The sequence below is a fragment of the Bos grunniens genome, chromosome 13, assembly GCF_055505025.1.
Source record: "Bos grunniens cultivar Pamir isolate PY7600 chromosome 13, Bosgru_T2T1.0, whole genome shotgun sequence".
Taxonomy (NCBI): Eukaryota; Metazoa; Chordata; class Mammalia; order Artiodactyla; family Bovidae; genus Bos; species Bos grunniens.
Window position 1 is genome coordinate 67,665,554 of NC_141177.1, and position 16,578 is coordinate 67,682,131.

Sequence of the window (16,578 nt, forward strand, 5' to 3'; positions counted from 1 at the left end):
TATGTTTGTTCTCCTCCCATCTCTTTGCTTAATAACCCTGGTCCCAGCTGTCTTCAGTAACATTCTTGGCAGAGGGGCAGGCAGGACCGCCCTCCTTGGGACCCGGAGGGTGTGTCCTGGTTAGAAGTGAGATGTGTCTGTTTCTCCCATGATAGGCACCCTGGAGGCAAGAAGTTGGGGGTGGGGGCGTCTCGAATGAGTTGTATAGCATGGAGTGATCACGCTACTTACCCAACAGTGGATCGTCCACAATTCAGCTCTTTCTGGCTTGGAATATCCTGCGTTGCTTTTGTGTCGGTCGGTTCACTGTCCCGATCACTTGTTTAATCAGGACAAGTATTTGTCTAATTCCACAATGTCTCTGTATTGCCTGAAGCACATGCCAGTTTGCAGCAGGGAAATTTGTCCTGGAAGCACATTAGGTTCACAGATGATGCAAGTTTATACCAACTATCTATTCATGGATAGCATTTTTTTTTTTTTTGCATCCTTAGTTGACAATTATCAGCTATGTGATTGATTAAACAGTGAGAAACTGTTTATGCTAGTAGGCTAGACAACCATTTCACTCCCTCTATATTTTTTAAAGCAAATATTGAAGTTCACTTTTGAGGATAACACCTGAGTGCTGAGACAGTTGCTCTCTTGGGAGAGACCCACATGGCGTGTCCTACGACCCCGTGCAAATAGTGTGTGCGTGGGTAGCTGGTGGTGAGCACTCAATAAGACCATATAGAAAGAACAGGATGAAAGTCTGACATAAATTCTCCCCCTTGTGTAAGGATAAAACTGTATATTATATTCAGATGCAGGCTGAACTGAATCAAGTCTTATTTCTTTGTGGCCCATGATTATCTCTGTAGATACGGCCCTTGGGGTTGCAGTTGTTCATCATCCAAAGGCCATGGAGACTTAATTCCTCCCTAAAATAAGATTGATTCTGAATATGGCTGGTCCTCTGCCCTCCTGTCTTAGACACACATCCTGCCGGCCACGGAGGCAGGCGTGGAGGATGCTGTCCATTCCGTTACCATGACACCAGGCAGTGTTTCCATAACACAGTCTTCCTGCTTTCTGGGCAAGCCGATTTGGATGGTTTTCCCTGCATGATGCTAGTCAGGCTGGAGAGGGCTCAAGGGCCCTTGGGGATTGCTATGCTGAGCTTTGTGTGTGAAAGTTTAACTCCGGCTCAAGCCAGGCTTGTACAGAAGCACAGGCTCAAGATCGAAAGGAGACGATCATGGAGAAAGACATGGGGTTGAACGGAAGGTATTGAATGCATTGACTCTCTCCCTTCTTTCCTTTTCTTTGTGGGGAGGGCTGAGTGTCTCAGCTGCAGGGGTTGCATGTCCATGAGATCCAGGCAGCTGCAGAGAGCAGGGTGAGAAAACGAAAGATGAGAAGCAGACAGGGAGCTGATGACTAGATGGCAGGCAATGGCTAACTTCCACAGCTCAAGGTCTGAGGCTTTTCTACCAAAGAACAAAAAAGATTTCAGGAACATAATTTGTTCTTTAATTTTATTACTGTTTCTATTCATTTAATTGGAGGATAATTGCTTTACAGTGTTGTGTTAACACCTGCTGTACAGCCACAGGAATCAGCTATATGTATACATATATCTCCTCCGGCTTGAGCCTCCCTCCCACCCACCCTGATCCCACTTCTCTAGGTCATCACAGGGCACCAAGCTGTCCCACTAGCTATCTGTTTTACACAGGGAGGTATAAGGGAACATAATCCAAACTCAAGTTTAAGGAGAGCTTTCTGTTTCTTGGCAATGGCAAAACACCGCCATCTGAGGCTTGTCTATGTCACTGAAAAGAGGATTCCTCCTGTCGTAATTGGAGCATGGCGAGGCAGCTTGGAATCTGCATGTGGGCTCAGACCTTACTTAAATCACCAGTTTTATCAGAGTAGCAAGTATCCAGGCAACAAAACTCAGTAACTGCATTTACTCAGAACCAGAAACAACATTGCCTTGGGCTGAGAGGGGTCTTCCTGCTGGTGACTCAGCAGACCAAGGGGCGTCTGTGAAGACAGGTCACCCTGCGGCCACTTCCACCGCTGCTCTCACGGGCTGTGCTTAGTCGCTCAGTCCTGTCCGACTCTTTGTGACCTCATGGACTGCAGGGCACCAGGCTCCTCTGTCCATGGGATTCTCCAGGCCAGAATACTGAGTGGGTTGCCATGCCCTCCTCCAGGGGATCTTCCCGACCCAGGGATCAAACCCAGGTCTCCCGCATTGCAGGTGGATTCTTTACCAGCTGAGCCACCAGGGACAGGCACCCCCTTCTCAGGCTGTTTTTGAGGGGCCTCCATACTGTTTTTCGTAGAGGCTATACCATATTGCCACACAACTCTGGGAGTTGGTGATGGACAGGGAGGCCTGGCGTGCTGCGATTCATGGGGTCGCAAAGAGTCGGACACGACTGAGCAACTGATCTGATCTGATACCATATTGCGTTCCCACTGTGTGTGAGCGTCCAAATCCTCCACACCCCTGCCAACACTTGCTTTTTGTTGTGGTGGGGGTTGTTGTTTTGATAATAGCCATCCCAATAGGTGTGAGACAGTCTCTCACTGTGGTTCTGTTTAAGATACTTTTTTAATTTGGATCCTTTTCTAAAGTCTTTAATGAATTTGTTGCGATACTGCTTCTGTTTTCTGTTTTGGTTTTTTGGCTGTGAGGCGTTTGGGATCTTATAGCTCCCTGACCAGGGAACAAACCCACACCCCCTGCATCGGAAGGCAAAGTCTTAACCACGGGACCGCCAGGAAGTCCCTGGATTTGCAACCATGTATGATGGACATGTTTTTGTCCTTTTGACATGGTGGCTTATTCCTGTGCCTTCACGATATGTTTTGATAACCTGCAAATCCAATTCAGAAAAAAAAAGATTGTGAACATTCCCATTTTCCACAATAGTTTTTGAGATAAAATTCAATATCTTGATACCAAAGGGCCAAGTCAGTAACTATTATCAGCAGTAAGTATTCTCCTACTTTCCTGAAAGTCTGAGCCCTCTGTCACCCCACTGCTCACTTCAGGGCCTTCGATGCTGAGATCCTACAAATAAAGAGTTTTGCATTTCAGTCGCCATGTCGCCTTTTATTGATTGAGGAAGGTTTATAAAGCTTAAAGGAAATCAGCCCTGAATATTCACTGGAAGGCCTGATGCTGAAGCTGAAGCTCCAATACTTTGACCATCTGATGAGAAGAGCCAGCCCTTTGGAAAAGACCCTGATGCCAGGAAAAGTTGAAGGCAAGAGGAGAAGGGGGCGACAGACAATGAGATGGTTGGATGGCATCACTGACTCAATGGACACGAGTTTGAGCAAGCTCTGGGCGATGGTGAAGGATAGGAAAGCCTGGCGTGCTGCCGTCCATGGGGTTGCAAAGAGTCGGTCTTGACTTAGCAACTGAGCAACAACAAGAATAAAGCTTAGAGGAGTGCTGTTGGTAATTCATAAAGTCCATCCACTCATTGCACTAAAGACTTCATTTATGCAAAATAAGTCTTTCTTCCTTGGTTTAGCACGATCTCAATTGCTTTTTAAGGATTGTTGGTGAAACTGGAGAGAAAGTTCCAGTGCCAGATTCCATTTCACTGAAGCAAAGAAAATCAGATTAAAATAATGAATGACACTCCAGGAACTGTGAGGCTTCCTGGGGCAGCGAGTGACTGTCCATAGGGTCTTAGCCTGAGACCCCCTCTGTGGCATAAATAGGGGATGCATTTCATCGCAGCTAAGCGTCAGGAAATATGCTTTTAATTATCACTTAAGATGTAACCTGTCAGAGGTCTTAGTATCACTTGTTTTTAATGAGAATTGATTTTCAGATTGCATTACCCCGAAAGCCAAGGATAATGGAAACCCCTGGTTCTTTCCTGAGACCTTTAGTCACCACATGTTCCTCTGTCGATCTCGCCGGCATCGCCAGCCCCTAGACATCTGATCTGCCCACACGGGGCCCGGGCAGAGGGGCCAGCTTGTTAGCCTTAAAGTGATTCTGATGAATGAGATTCTACAAAGCTGAGCCTGGCTCACGAGTCTTGCTGCAAAGTGAGTGAGCCCCAGGGAAAACTAAAGAGGGGTTGAATTTTTCACTGTGGTCCACAGGCTGGCCTCGCTGATGCAAGATGCTGGGCAGAAATCATGTATTGATGGGGAACTTGTTCGTCTGAGTGAGGCCCACCTCTGCATAGACCTTCCCACTGGTATCCTAACCTTTTCGGAAATGGCTGAGCAAGCCCTGAAAGGCACACCAGGAGGATGTGCAGAAAGGCAGCAAGAGGAAGGACGAGATACCTGGTTATCTGGTTCCCAAACCTAAGTCATGCCCATAACATCTACCACCGTCCTGTTTTTCTTGCCATAAACTGGTACTGTCTTTACAATGATTTACTTAATGTTTTCCCTTAAGTTGACTCAGAAAACTTTATGGACTTAATTTGCGAAGAACATCAACATTGAAAACAGATTAGTCTTCCGCGTTTGGCAATAGAACTTTTTCAGCTACAAAAGGATATTATTGCCTGCTGTTGGTTTTCCTTGTGATGGTTGCTTGTGATTTCTTTGTTAACATGGATATTTGAGAGGTGTTAATGGCAGCGTAATGTGATCTAGTTCCTTCTCTTTTTCATTGTCAGAATCAAAAAGATTGGAAGAGAATCGGATGCGGAGTAACTTTCTCACCCTTCAACACTGCATTATTGCTTTATGTGTATAAGACCTAAAAGAATGGCGGCATGTGTCCGTCTGTTTGGGAAACGATGGTAGAATGCATTCATGATTATGTGCAGATCAGGTGGGAAGATGATGCGGAGGGAAACTGGAGGAAGGGCGGAAGAAAGGAGACAAAAAAAAAGCAAAAGCAAGCAGGCTCTGGCTTCTTTCCACTAATGGAGAAAATAGTAATGAAAAGAAAAATGATCAGATTTAACATCAGTCTTACCCACAGTCTCTCTGTGTTCTTTCACTCAATCCATGTGTATTAATCACCTCCCACATACCGTAAGTCACCGTGCCGTGTACTCTGGAGCCATGAGGACAAAACCCGGTGTCATGCGGGATTCAGTTCCACAGAAAACAGGTGCGTGCAGAGCTGTGGCAGCTACTAGGAAGCCACCTGCCTCAGATTCTGGGGACCAGCAACAGCAATGGGGAGAAGGAGGTCCCTGGCATGTCGCCCTGATGGAGTAGTCTAACATCGAGGGGTAGAGAAAGTAATCCCAGCCAAACCAGAGCATTTGGGAAAATAGAATGCAATGCCACGGCCGCTTAGGCCTCCTGACTTTCTGGGTCAGTGGGAAGGTATTGTTCCTGCTGCACTGTGGTTTGCTGACTGTAGAAGGGGGAATATCGGTGTTGAACACCAGGTGGCACTGGCCATTAAATTTCCAAAGCTCAGAAGCAGTGATGGCTCAGTCATCTGCAGAGACGTGGATGGACTTAGAAACTGTCATACAGAATGAAATAAGTCAAGAAGACAAAAACAAATTCGTATATTAGCGCATAGAGTCGGACACGACTGAGCGACTGAACTGAACTGAATGGAAACTAAAAAAATGGTATAGATGAACCTATTTGCAAAGCAGAAATAGAGATACAGAGAACAAACGAATGGACAACAACAGGGGAGGGGTGGGATGAACTGGGAGACTGGGATGACACATACTGGTTATTGTTCAGTAGCTCAGTCGTGTCCGACTCTTTGCGACCCCATGAACAGCATCACACCAGGCCTCCCTGTCCATCACCAACTCCTGGAGTTCACCCAAACTCACGTCCATTGAGTCGGTGATGCCATCCATCCATCTCATCCTCTGTCATCCCCTTCTCCTCCTGCCTGCAATCTTTTCCAGCATCAGGTTCTTGTCCAATGAGTCAGCTCTTTGCATCAGGTGGCCAAAGTATTGGAGGTTCAGCTTCAGCATCAGTCCTTCCAATGAACACCCAGGACTGATCTCCTTTAGGATGGACTGGCTGGATCTCCTTGCAGTCCAAGGGACTCTCAAGAGTCTTCTCCAACACCACAACTCAAAAACTCAATTCTTCAGCGTTCAGTCTTTTGACAACATGTGGTCCACTGGAGAAGGGAATGGCAAACCACTTCAGTATTCTTGCCTTGCGAACGCCATGAACAGTATGAAAAGGCAAAAAGGTACGACACTACAGACACTATGTATAAAATAGATAACTAATGAGAACACAGTGTATAACACAGGGAACTCTACTCGACACTTCGTGGTGATCTACATGGGAAGGACACCCAGAAAAGAGGGAATGTATAGGGAATATATGTGCACATATATTAATAGCTAATTCATGTCACTGAACAGCAGGAACTAACACAGTATTGTAAAGCAACTGTACTCCAATTTAAAAAAGAAAAAGTTGAACTTAGGACTCACCAAAAGTTTTGCTGAACAGCCTGCCCAGTGTGATTCCTGCGGATGTCTCCTGGGTGGGTATTAGTGGCTCCCGTTGGGCTCATCCTGTCCTTCAGGTGACTCTCTCTGAGCCAGGCTTGCTGACCGTGGTGTCTGAGCAGGTGGCCACCAGCCTGGTTCTACTCTTCCTGGGCTGGACCAAGGTAAGAATTTGGGGGACATTCCTGGCAGTTCTGTGGGGGTGCTGTTCACAGGAGTGGCGAGGTCAGGAGCCAGGGTCAGGTTTTGGTCTGGCCAACTCTAGGCTGTTCAAGAACTGATGATAGTTGTCCAACCTGCCTCTCACACCTGAGCCATTTCTCTGGTCCTCCAGGGGAACAGAACCTGGCCCTCTGCTTGCATCTTAAAACAGCTTTGGCCAAACACTTATTGGGCAGAAAATAAACCTCAGCAGAGTCCCCTTGAGGCTGGGAGGATTTTACAGATTCATGACTTAGCTCTGTGATCTCCACTTGAAAAATTGAGAGTTGATTTCAAGCAACTGTCCCCAGAGTGTCCCTCCTCCCTTGGCCATATATTATTGTGTGTATGTGCTCAGTCATGTCCAATTATTTGCGACCCCATGAACTGTAGCCTGTAGCCAGGCTCCTCTGTCCATGGGGATTTTCCAGGCAAGGACACTGGAGTGGGTTGCCATGCCCTCCTCCAGGGGATCTTCCCAACCCAGGAATCAAACCGGAGTCTCCTGCATTCCAGGCTGACTCTTTACCATCTGAGCTACCAGGGAAGCCCATATAATTGTCAACCATATGCTAATAATGATTTTTCCTTCATGTTTCCCAATAGTGAGGAAACACAAGTGGGTCTCCAGTGTTCAGGAGCTGCCCAAACTAAGTTCACAGCTCTGCGGGAAAAGCCAGGTCACCTTGATGCTCATTTCCTGGCTCTTGACCAAGGCTTGCTTAGAGTTCTGACCACTTCATAAGGTACTCCCCCAGGTGACTCAGTACTAGAGTCCAGTGCAAGAAACGAAGAAGATGAGGGTTTGATCCCTGGGGTGGGAAGATCCCTGGAGAAGGAAATGGCAACCCACTCCAATATTCTTACTTGGGAAATTCCATGGACAAAGGAGACTGGCAGGCTACAGTCCATGGGGTTGTAAAGAGTCAGATATGACTGAGCATGTACGCATCCCTCTTAACAAACAGGGTCAAACCTTAACAGTGTTGTCAGCTTGTAGAACTCTTAAAACATTAATTGCTGCACTAGTGGTATCCATCCAAGGTTAAGGAAATCTAGTGGAACCTGTGTCTAAGACCTGCCTAAAGGTTTTCTAGTTTTTGTGGACAAGACAGGAACCCAAGCTTCCTCATTCTTTCCTGAAGACTTTCTTCCCATGGTTAGTTGCCTAGAATGTTGTCTGATTACCTTTTCATTAATGGCATGGATCTAGGAATGTAGACACTAAGTTATAACAACATGCAATAGACTCAATTGTGTCTGCACAGATTTCCAGTGCTGAAGCCCTCACCTCCAGCCTCTGAAGTAAAAAAGGATTTCATGTCATGAGGCTGGAGCCTTGATTTAATTGGATTAACGCCCTAAAAAGGGTGACACCAGAGAGGTCTCTCTCACTCTCTGTCCTTCATATGAAGACATAGCAACGAGGTTGCAGTCTGCAAGCCAGGAAGTGGGTGTTCACTAGGGTCCAAATTGGCCAGCATCTAGATCTGGGAGCCCCAGCCTCCAGAACTGTGAGAAATAAGTGCCTGCTGGTTAAGCCCCTTAGTCTACTGTAGTTTGTAATGATGGCCAGAGCTGTCAAAGACACCATACAACAAAATCAGGAAGTCTCAGGGCTGCATATGAGAAATAAGCAGGGGTTTTGTGGAGGCATTACAACTATAAGAACAGGGACTTCCCTGGTGGCTCAGGGGTAAAGAATCCCACTCCAATATTCTTACCTGGGAAATCTCATGGACAGAGGAGCCTGGCAGGCTACAGTCCATGGGGTCTCAAAAGAATTGGACACAACTCAGCGACTAAATCACCAGCACCATAAGAACAAAACCGAGACAGATGTTCAGTGTCGTTGCTTATATGATAGAAAGGGTGAGGTCAGTGGCAAGTTCAGCGCAGGTAGCAGGGGTCCTATCCATTCCACTCTTGTCAGTTACAGCGTCAGAGGGGATTGGTTTCAGCCGCCGATTAGCAGACAAAGGGTCAGCTCAGTCCTGTTAACCGCACTCTTGTTTTCTCCGGCTGGCAGGAGTCGCCTTTTGAACAATGTGTGGGGATAAAGTGTCTGCCCTAGAATTCAGGGCAGGAGTGCAGTATTCACTCTCATCCTTGGAGAGGCGCCTTCTAACTCTCTGGCATATAGTCCAGGGCATTGCACACTTTTTACTCCCAGCAGAGCAGAAAGATAGAAACATGATGAGATTTCCCACATACCCTGCAAAGCCCAAGAGTCTCATGGCAACCAGGCAGGCTCATGGCATCAGAAGCCAAGTAAACAGGAAAAAAAAGATCACTTAGGAGACAGCTGGCCACTCCCTGTGTGTGTGCTAGTCCCTCAGTCATGTCCAACTCTTTGCGACCCCATGAACTGTAGCCTGCCAGGCTCCTCTGTCCATGGGATTCTCCAGTCAAGAACACTGGAGTGGATTGCCATTCCCTTCTCCAGAGGATCTTCCCGACCTAGGGATTGAACCCTGGTCTCCTGAATCACAGGCAGATTTTTTACCATTTGAGCTACAGAGAAGTCCTAACTGTCCTAAGGCCACTTCTTGGGTAAACCCAAGTCTTTCTTGTCTTATTTATAAAAACTAGTGTCAGAACCAGTATTCTAACTTTGTTGTCATTGTTCAGTCACTAAGTCGTGTCTGACATTTTGCAACCCCATGAACTGCAGCATGCCAGGCTCCCATGTCCTTCATCATCTCCCAGAGTTTGCTCAAATTCATGTTTATTGAGTCAGTGATGATATTCTAACCATTTCATCCTCTGTCGTCCCCTTGTCCTCCCGCCCTCAGTCTTTCCCAGCATCTGGGTCTTTTCCGATGAGTTGGTGCTTTGCATCAGGTGGCCAAAATATCGGAGCTTCAGCATCATAATTTCAAGGGGGGTTGCTTTGTAGAAAAATCCAGTTTCTTGGCTATCTATTGGATATGTAACTATCTTTTTTGAATATTTAGTATATGCCGCCTACAGCCCCAGATTCTCTCTGTGCATCAGCTCCTTGACTCTTCTCAACCACTGGGAGGCAGTCACTAAGATCTCCATTTTACCCAGGAGGAAACTTTAGAGGATCTTTGTGGATCTTCCTGAGGCCACGTGGTCAGTTACAGCCCAGAGGTCTTTTGGTGTGCACTGATTGCTCTTCTCAATTTGTCACCTCGTCTTTCTTGAGGGTCAGAGAGACATTCATAGAAGAGGGACAGGATCCCTCCCACACTTTGTCACAACCAAAAAAATCCAATAATACAGGACTATGGAGACCCAATCCTTTTTCTCAATTTTGGCTAAAGAGCCTGAATCTTACTTCAGATAATACACTTTCCTGTTGTTTACTGGCATGGCTTACCTAAAGTGTCAGAAGAGGTGTTTTATTCCTTCTAGATAAACTCCTGGGAAAAAAATCTCTTTTGAAAGTATTTTCCCCTTAAAGGACCCCAAAAAGATTTTAAAAATCAAAAAGAAATGGATCCTTTGTGGTCTTATTTTCCAAGGTATTCTCTCTTCTTTTCTTTTTTTAACAGTGAATGTGTATTATTTTGCAATCAGATAACAGTTGTGCTTTGTTTGTAATTGAAAATGGAGGACTTCCAGCCCAAAGGCCAATGGGAACACAGAGGGGCATTTTGCACTATGTCCTCTCAAATCTCTCCCCCATCCCATTCCTCCTCTTGGAGAACTTGTATCATGGAATGTTCCTTTCGATGCTCTTCCAGTGAGGAAGTTAATGCAATGTCTCCCAAAGAACAAAGCACTTTTACATGCATTATCTATTGCCAGCTACCCACAAGTGAAGCAAAGTCCTTCTCAACAGTTGGCAACTTTAATAAAAGACTAGAAAGCTGAATATATTTGCATTTATTTTATTTTGTTTATGGGCCATATCATGCAGCATGTAGGATCTTAGTTCCCTGACTAGGAATCTAACTCATGCCCTCTGGACTGGAAGCTCGGAGTCTTAGCCACTGGACAACCAGGGATGTCCCTTGCAATAATTTTAGAAGTAATTTTGGAGTGTTCTACTACTTATCTCACAAACCCACCTCAACCTAGTAACTTCCTCCTTCTTTGAAAAAAAAAAATGATGTAAAATTGTTGAAGCAATGGTATGAACAGTGGTCCATTTTGATTACTTTGAATTACAATAAATTCTGGTCATTTTAAAAAGGTTTCTGTCTTCAGGGTTTACCTTTGCCGTGAGAGAGGCCAGTAAGTGTCCTGGGTGTGTAGATGGGAAAAGGAGGTGATGGACACAGCGCCTGCCTTGCGTCAACACAGTCCATCCTGCGATCAGTCACATGCTCCCTGGAGTGTGTCAACCTGAGCATGTCTTCAGGTAGGAAATTAAATATATGTGTGTATATATTTAATTTATATATGTGCTGTATGGCTTATGTATAAACACTTTTGTGACATGAAACATGGGAGCAGATATAAAGGATGCATGTGGTGAATAGCAGGAGGAGGAGAAGAAGAGGTAGAAGAAGGAGGAAGAGGGAAGGAAAAAGGAGGGAAGAGAGAGGAATCAGTTGACCACATCCCACCCTACAGAGAAGCTAGGTGTTTCTTTTTATAATTAAAACTAACATATTTTAGGCTCTGAATTCCATTTGTGCTTTTTCTCTTCACTTCCTTCTTTTCAAGAATCTTTTCGTTGGTACCCAACCCTCTTGTTGGTGCCGAAGGCTCCTGTCCTGAGGGACATGGGCTACCTTTTCACCTGCAGATATTTGCCAGTGATTGGCTGAGCTAAACCCTGAGTCACAGACATCTAGGAGCCTGTGAGCCCCCGGGCCTCACCCCGTCCCCAGCCGGCTGTGCCGCTAACCAGGATCCAGCGCATCCTGGCGCCCGTCTGGGACGTCCCACAGTCGTGGCCTGGCCTTGATGCCCAGCCGGCCTCCCCTCTTTGGAGCCCCACAGGGTTTTGTTCTTCAGGTTGGAAAGTAAACCACTCAAGGCTGGTTTTTTTTTAATTGTGGTAAAGTACAGAGAACGTAACATTTACCATTTGGTTTGTATGTTATTCTTTTAACGTAGTTAGAGTCTCTTAGCCAACATTATTGAAAAGTTTTACATCCATGTCCACAAATGTTTTGTCTACAATTCTCTCATTGGGCAATTTGTCAGGTTTTTCTATCAATGTTGTGCTCACTATTTTTTTTTTAATTGCAGCAAAAACGACGCAGCACTTTGGGTGACGATATTTGGTGAGGGGTCATCAGTTGTAACAAGTGTCCCGCTCTGGTGGGGGCGCTGATTGGTGGGGGAGGCGATGGTATAGGGGGCAGCAAGTCTGTGGGGAAACCCTGAACCTTCTCTCCACTTGGCTGTGAACCTAAAATTGCTCTAAGTCTAGCCTATTAAAAAAACACATGACATGAAATTGGCCACATTAGTCACCTTTAAGTGTGCAGTTCCGCGCCGTTGAATACAGGTCAGTGTTGTGATGCCTATCTCCAGGGCTTTCTGTACACACTAGGACACTCTGGACGCATTAAACAGCAGTCCCCGCCCCTCTTCCCCTTTCCCAGACCCCGGTAATCACCAAGCTACTTTCTCTTCCTATGATTTTATTTTCCATACGTCATATAAGTGGACTCTACAGTATTTGTCTTCTCGTGGCTGTTTTATTTCACTCGGCCTAAGGTCCTCAATGGCAACCCACTCCAGTACTCTTGCCTGGAAAATGCCATGGACCGAGGAGCTGGGTAGGCTGCAGTCCATGGGGTCGCTAAGAGTCAGATACGACTGAGCGACTTCCCTTTCACTTTTCACTTTCATGCACTGGAGAAGGAAATGGCAACCCACTCCAGTGTTCTTGCCTGGAGAGTCCCAGGGACGGGGGAGCCTGGAGGGCTGCCGTCTATGGGTCGCACAGAGTCGGACACGACTGAAGCGACTTAGCAGCAGCAGCAGCAGGGTCCTCAAGGTTCATCCCTGTTGCAGCCAGTATCAGGATGTCCTTTTCAAAGGCTGAATCTTATTCTAGGAAATGGGCGGGCCACTCATCCATTCATCCATCAATGAACACTCTGGTGGCTGCCATCTCTGGTTTATTGTAAATAATGCTTTAGAGTACTAATATCTCTTCAGGTCTCTGTTTTGATCACTTTTTAGCACAAATTTTACTTTTCAGCAAATTTCAATTATATGATACAATGTTATCAACTATAGTCACCATTTTACACATTAGATCCTCAGACTTTATTCATCTTATAGCTGAAAATTTGTACCTTTACCAAACTTTCCCAATTTCCTGCCTCCGGCCCCCAGCTACCTCTGTCCCTGGCAACCACTTTTCTACTTTCTGTTTCTATGAAAACTTTTTTTTCGATTCCACATGTAAATAATACCATGCAGTATTTGTCTTTCTTTGCCTGGCTCATTTCACTTAGCTCTCCAGGTTTGACCATGTTGTTGCAAATACAAGATTTCCTTCTTGTTCAGGGCAGAAGAGTAATCCTGTGTGTGTGTGTGTGTGTGTGTGAGTACCACATTTTATTTATCTATTCACCACTACAAACCCAGAAGTGGGATTTCTGGATAACTTGGTAGTTCTTCTACATTTGCCCATTTTTAAATGTATAATTCAGTGGTATTAGGTACAGTCACCTTGTTGTGCATGGATACTGAAGACTTGGGGATCAAGCACACAAGTACTGCTTTTACCCAGCAGGGCGGCGCCCCATCTCCAGGCCTAGAAAAAGAACCCTGGGGTGTTTCTTAGGCGGGCTTCTCACTGGCCTCCCTTCCAGCCTCTGGTCACCTACTGTGGTTCCAGCGCAGCCCTTCTGGACTCCGGCCCTTCTGCTCCCCCTCCAGCAGGGTCCCTCCTGGCCATGCGCTCTCCCCACACCCCCACCAGCCCCGCAGACCCCATTTGTCACCAGACCAGCGCTGAGCAGCCTGACCTGAGCACAGTCAGCCTCTCGCTGCCCCTCTGGAAGTGCAGAAAGCCCCTCCCTGGACCCCCAGCAGCCTGCCTCGCCCATCCCTCCGGCTGTCTGCTCTCCCTGTGATGCTAAAGTTTCCGGGCCAGGCGGGGAGCAGGCGGGGGTGGGGAAAGTGCCCGGGGTTTATCAGGGTTCATCTGACTGTCTCACAGCAGGCGCCGCGCTGCCAGCATCCGTGCGACTTGGGTTTCAACCGTTTGCTCCGCTGGACACCTCGCCGCCCCCTCGTCTCCGCGCATAATAAGCCTCATTCTTTCCACAGCAGCGGCCCCCGGGACCTCCCGCGCGGGGACCCCGGCTCTGCGGGACCTGCTCGCGGCTCTTCTCGCCTTTCTGCAGTCAGTTCAGCGGAAACCCGAGCCGTCGGGCAGGGGAGCCCAGCCTGGCTCCTGCCGGGGGTGAGAACGCCGCCGGGCCTCCCAGACTCTGTGGCCAAGGGCGGGTCGGCGGGTCTCAGCTTCCACCGTGACCCCAGAAGCAAGAAAGAACAGGCTCCCCTCTCTTGACCTTGCAGAGAGGGCTTGGGAACCTTTAGTCTAAATGTGAAAGTCCCACGGAGGAAAGGAGTTGCAGAGCTGGTGGGAAAACACAATTCTAAGTATTTTTCTTTGTTTGTTTTTGTTTTTTTTCTTTGATATTTTTATTTATTCAATTTATTTTTAGCCAGTTATGACATTAGCAAGGAGATCAAACCAGTCCGTCCTAAAGGAAATCAACCCTGAATATTCACTGGAAGGACTGATGCTGAAGCTGAAGCTCCAATAGTTGGGCCACCTGATGCGAAGATCCAACTCATTGGAAAAGGCCCTGATGCTGGGAAGGATTGAAGGCAGGAGGAGAAGGGGGCAACAGAGGATGAGATGGTTGGATGGCATCAGTGAGTCAGTGGACATGAGTTTGAGCAAGCTCTGGGAGGTAGTGAAGGACAGGGAAGCTTGGCGTGCTGCAGTTCATGGGGTGGCAGAGTCGGAGATGACTTAGCGACTGAACAACAACTTAACATTGTAGATAAAAGAGAATACAACAAAAGGGTCTGTAAGTACAATTTGACATTCAAAATCCTTAATATCCATTATTTATCAGTCTCTTCAATGCCCACCCCCCCCCCCCCCCGCCCACAGCAGGGGTTTGTCATACTGGCGCATCTTGGCTCAATATTAACTCCGACTAATAAACAGTAACTGCTGTTAACCAGAAAAATGAAAGACTTTTCATAATATAAAAATTGGATTTTGTGATTCAAAACTTATATTGTCTCCTTTGAGCATCAGTAGTTATATTTGATACTTTTTTTTCTCTAGAATTAAGCACTGCTCCCTCAAAGGGACCGGCAGTTGGGAGCAGACCAGGGTAGGGAGGGTCATTTAAGGACCCGTCCTGGATGAATCAGGGTGAAATCAGAGCACCAGGCACTCAGGCTTGACTGGAGTTTGACACTTGCACGTGACTGCAAGCGGCCTTCTGCTTTGAAGAGCTTTAGTAAAACATTAACCTAGAAGTGAGCTTCTTTTTTTTTGGAGAGGGGGAGGGAAACAGATTTCATATTTTATTTTTCCTATTTGATCACGTGCTCAGAAGTGCCCTTGACTCCAAAGATGTTAAACATGAAGGTGTTGTGATCTGTAGGCTTATTCTGTACAGGCTATTGATCCACTTAGTTTTTAATTGCATGTATGTTAGACAGCTTTCTATGTGAATATACATGACATAATACATCACTTGTTTCATTAATAACAGCTGTAAACTGAGGTATTAATTAATATGCCCTTGGTGGCTGTTTTCTTTTTTTAGGTCTTTTTTTTTCCCCCAATGTGGACCATTTTAAAAGTCTGTATTGAATTTCTTACAGTATTGCTTGTTTTATGTTTTGGTTTTTGACCTCGAGGCATGTGGGATCTTAGCTTCCCGACCAGGGATTGAACCCGTACCCTCTGCACTGAAAAGCAAAGTCTCAAGCCACTGAAAGTCCTCTGATGGTCCTTTGCTGCTGCTGCTACTGCTAAGTTGCTTCAGTCGTGTCCGACTCTGCGCAACCCCATAGATGGCAGCCCACCAGGCTCCCCCGTCCGTGGGATTCTCCAGGCAAGAACACTGGAGTGGGTTGCCATTTCCTTCTCCAATGCATGAAAGTGAAAAGTGAAAGTGAAGTCGCTCAGTCGTGTCCGACTCTTCTCGACCCCATGGACTGCAGCCTACCAGGCTCCTCCGTCCATGATGGTTCTTTAGTAGTATCTAAAGAAAAGATGGCCAGTTCTTAGTATCTATTGTTATTAGTAACAATAGATATTGTTACTAATAATCTATTGTACTATGTATTATCTATTGTTACTAATTATCTATTGTTATTAGTAACAATATATTGTTACTAATTATCTATTGTTTCTTAGTATCTTTATTGTTATTAGAAAGCGGTAACATCCTGTACATGCAACTTCGAATTTCTGTGAATGCTGCTGCTGCTGCTGCTAAGTCGCATTACTCGTGTCCAACTCTGTGCGACCCCATAGACGGCAGCCCACCAGGCTCCCCCATCCCTGGGATTCTCCAGGCAAGAACACTGGAGTGGGTTGCCATTTTCTTAAATTCATAAAAGTAAAATGAAAGAAAAATCTAGCTGTTGTGACCTGTCAAGAGGCTTTTGGTTCTCTAATGAGTGGCAAGTTGCAGCCACACTTCTCCAGCCTTTCCCCACTCGTCCTCCGGACTCTAGGACAGAGGTGCCCGTAGCAGAAACAGCTATGGGTGACGATGGGCACGGGCAAGCGGATCAGGCAGTGGCGATAGGACCTAAATGCCCTCATGGGTCTCAGGCCGTGTGGTGGGGGTGGGGGGGAGTAACCCAGGCAACGGGCAGAGAAGCAAGAGGGGGCGAGGTGGAAAGAGAAGCCAGCGCTTGCCAGCAGGACCTGCGGAGAGCCTCATCCAATTGTGCATGGCCCACGTGATCCGCCCAATGAAGGATGTGCACGTGAGGTTGGGCAGGGACC

At 46.6% G+C, this 16,578-nt stretch overlaps 1 long non-coding RNA gene across 2 annotated transcripts; it reads left to right on the forward strand.

Moving 5' to 3' along the window:
- The first annotated feature begins 1,044 nt into the window (after positions 1 to 1,044).
- LOC147361172 (uncharacterized) lies at positions 1,045 to 15,965 on the forward strand. Of its 2 annotated transcripts, XR_015139860.1 has the most exons (4): positions 1,045 to 1,269; positions 10,818 to 10,971; positions 13,854 to 13,989; positions 14,255 to 15,965. It is a non-coding gene; the product is annotated as an uncharacterized LOC147361172 (long non-coding RNA). The 2 variants fall into 2 exon arrangements; XR_015139859.1 differs by lacking the exons at positions 13,854 to 13,989; positions 14,255 to 15,965 and adding an exon at positions 11,811 to 12,021.
- Positions 15,966 to 16,578: the final 613 nt, after the last annotated feature.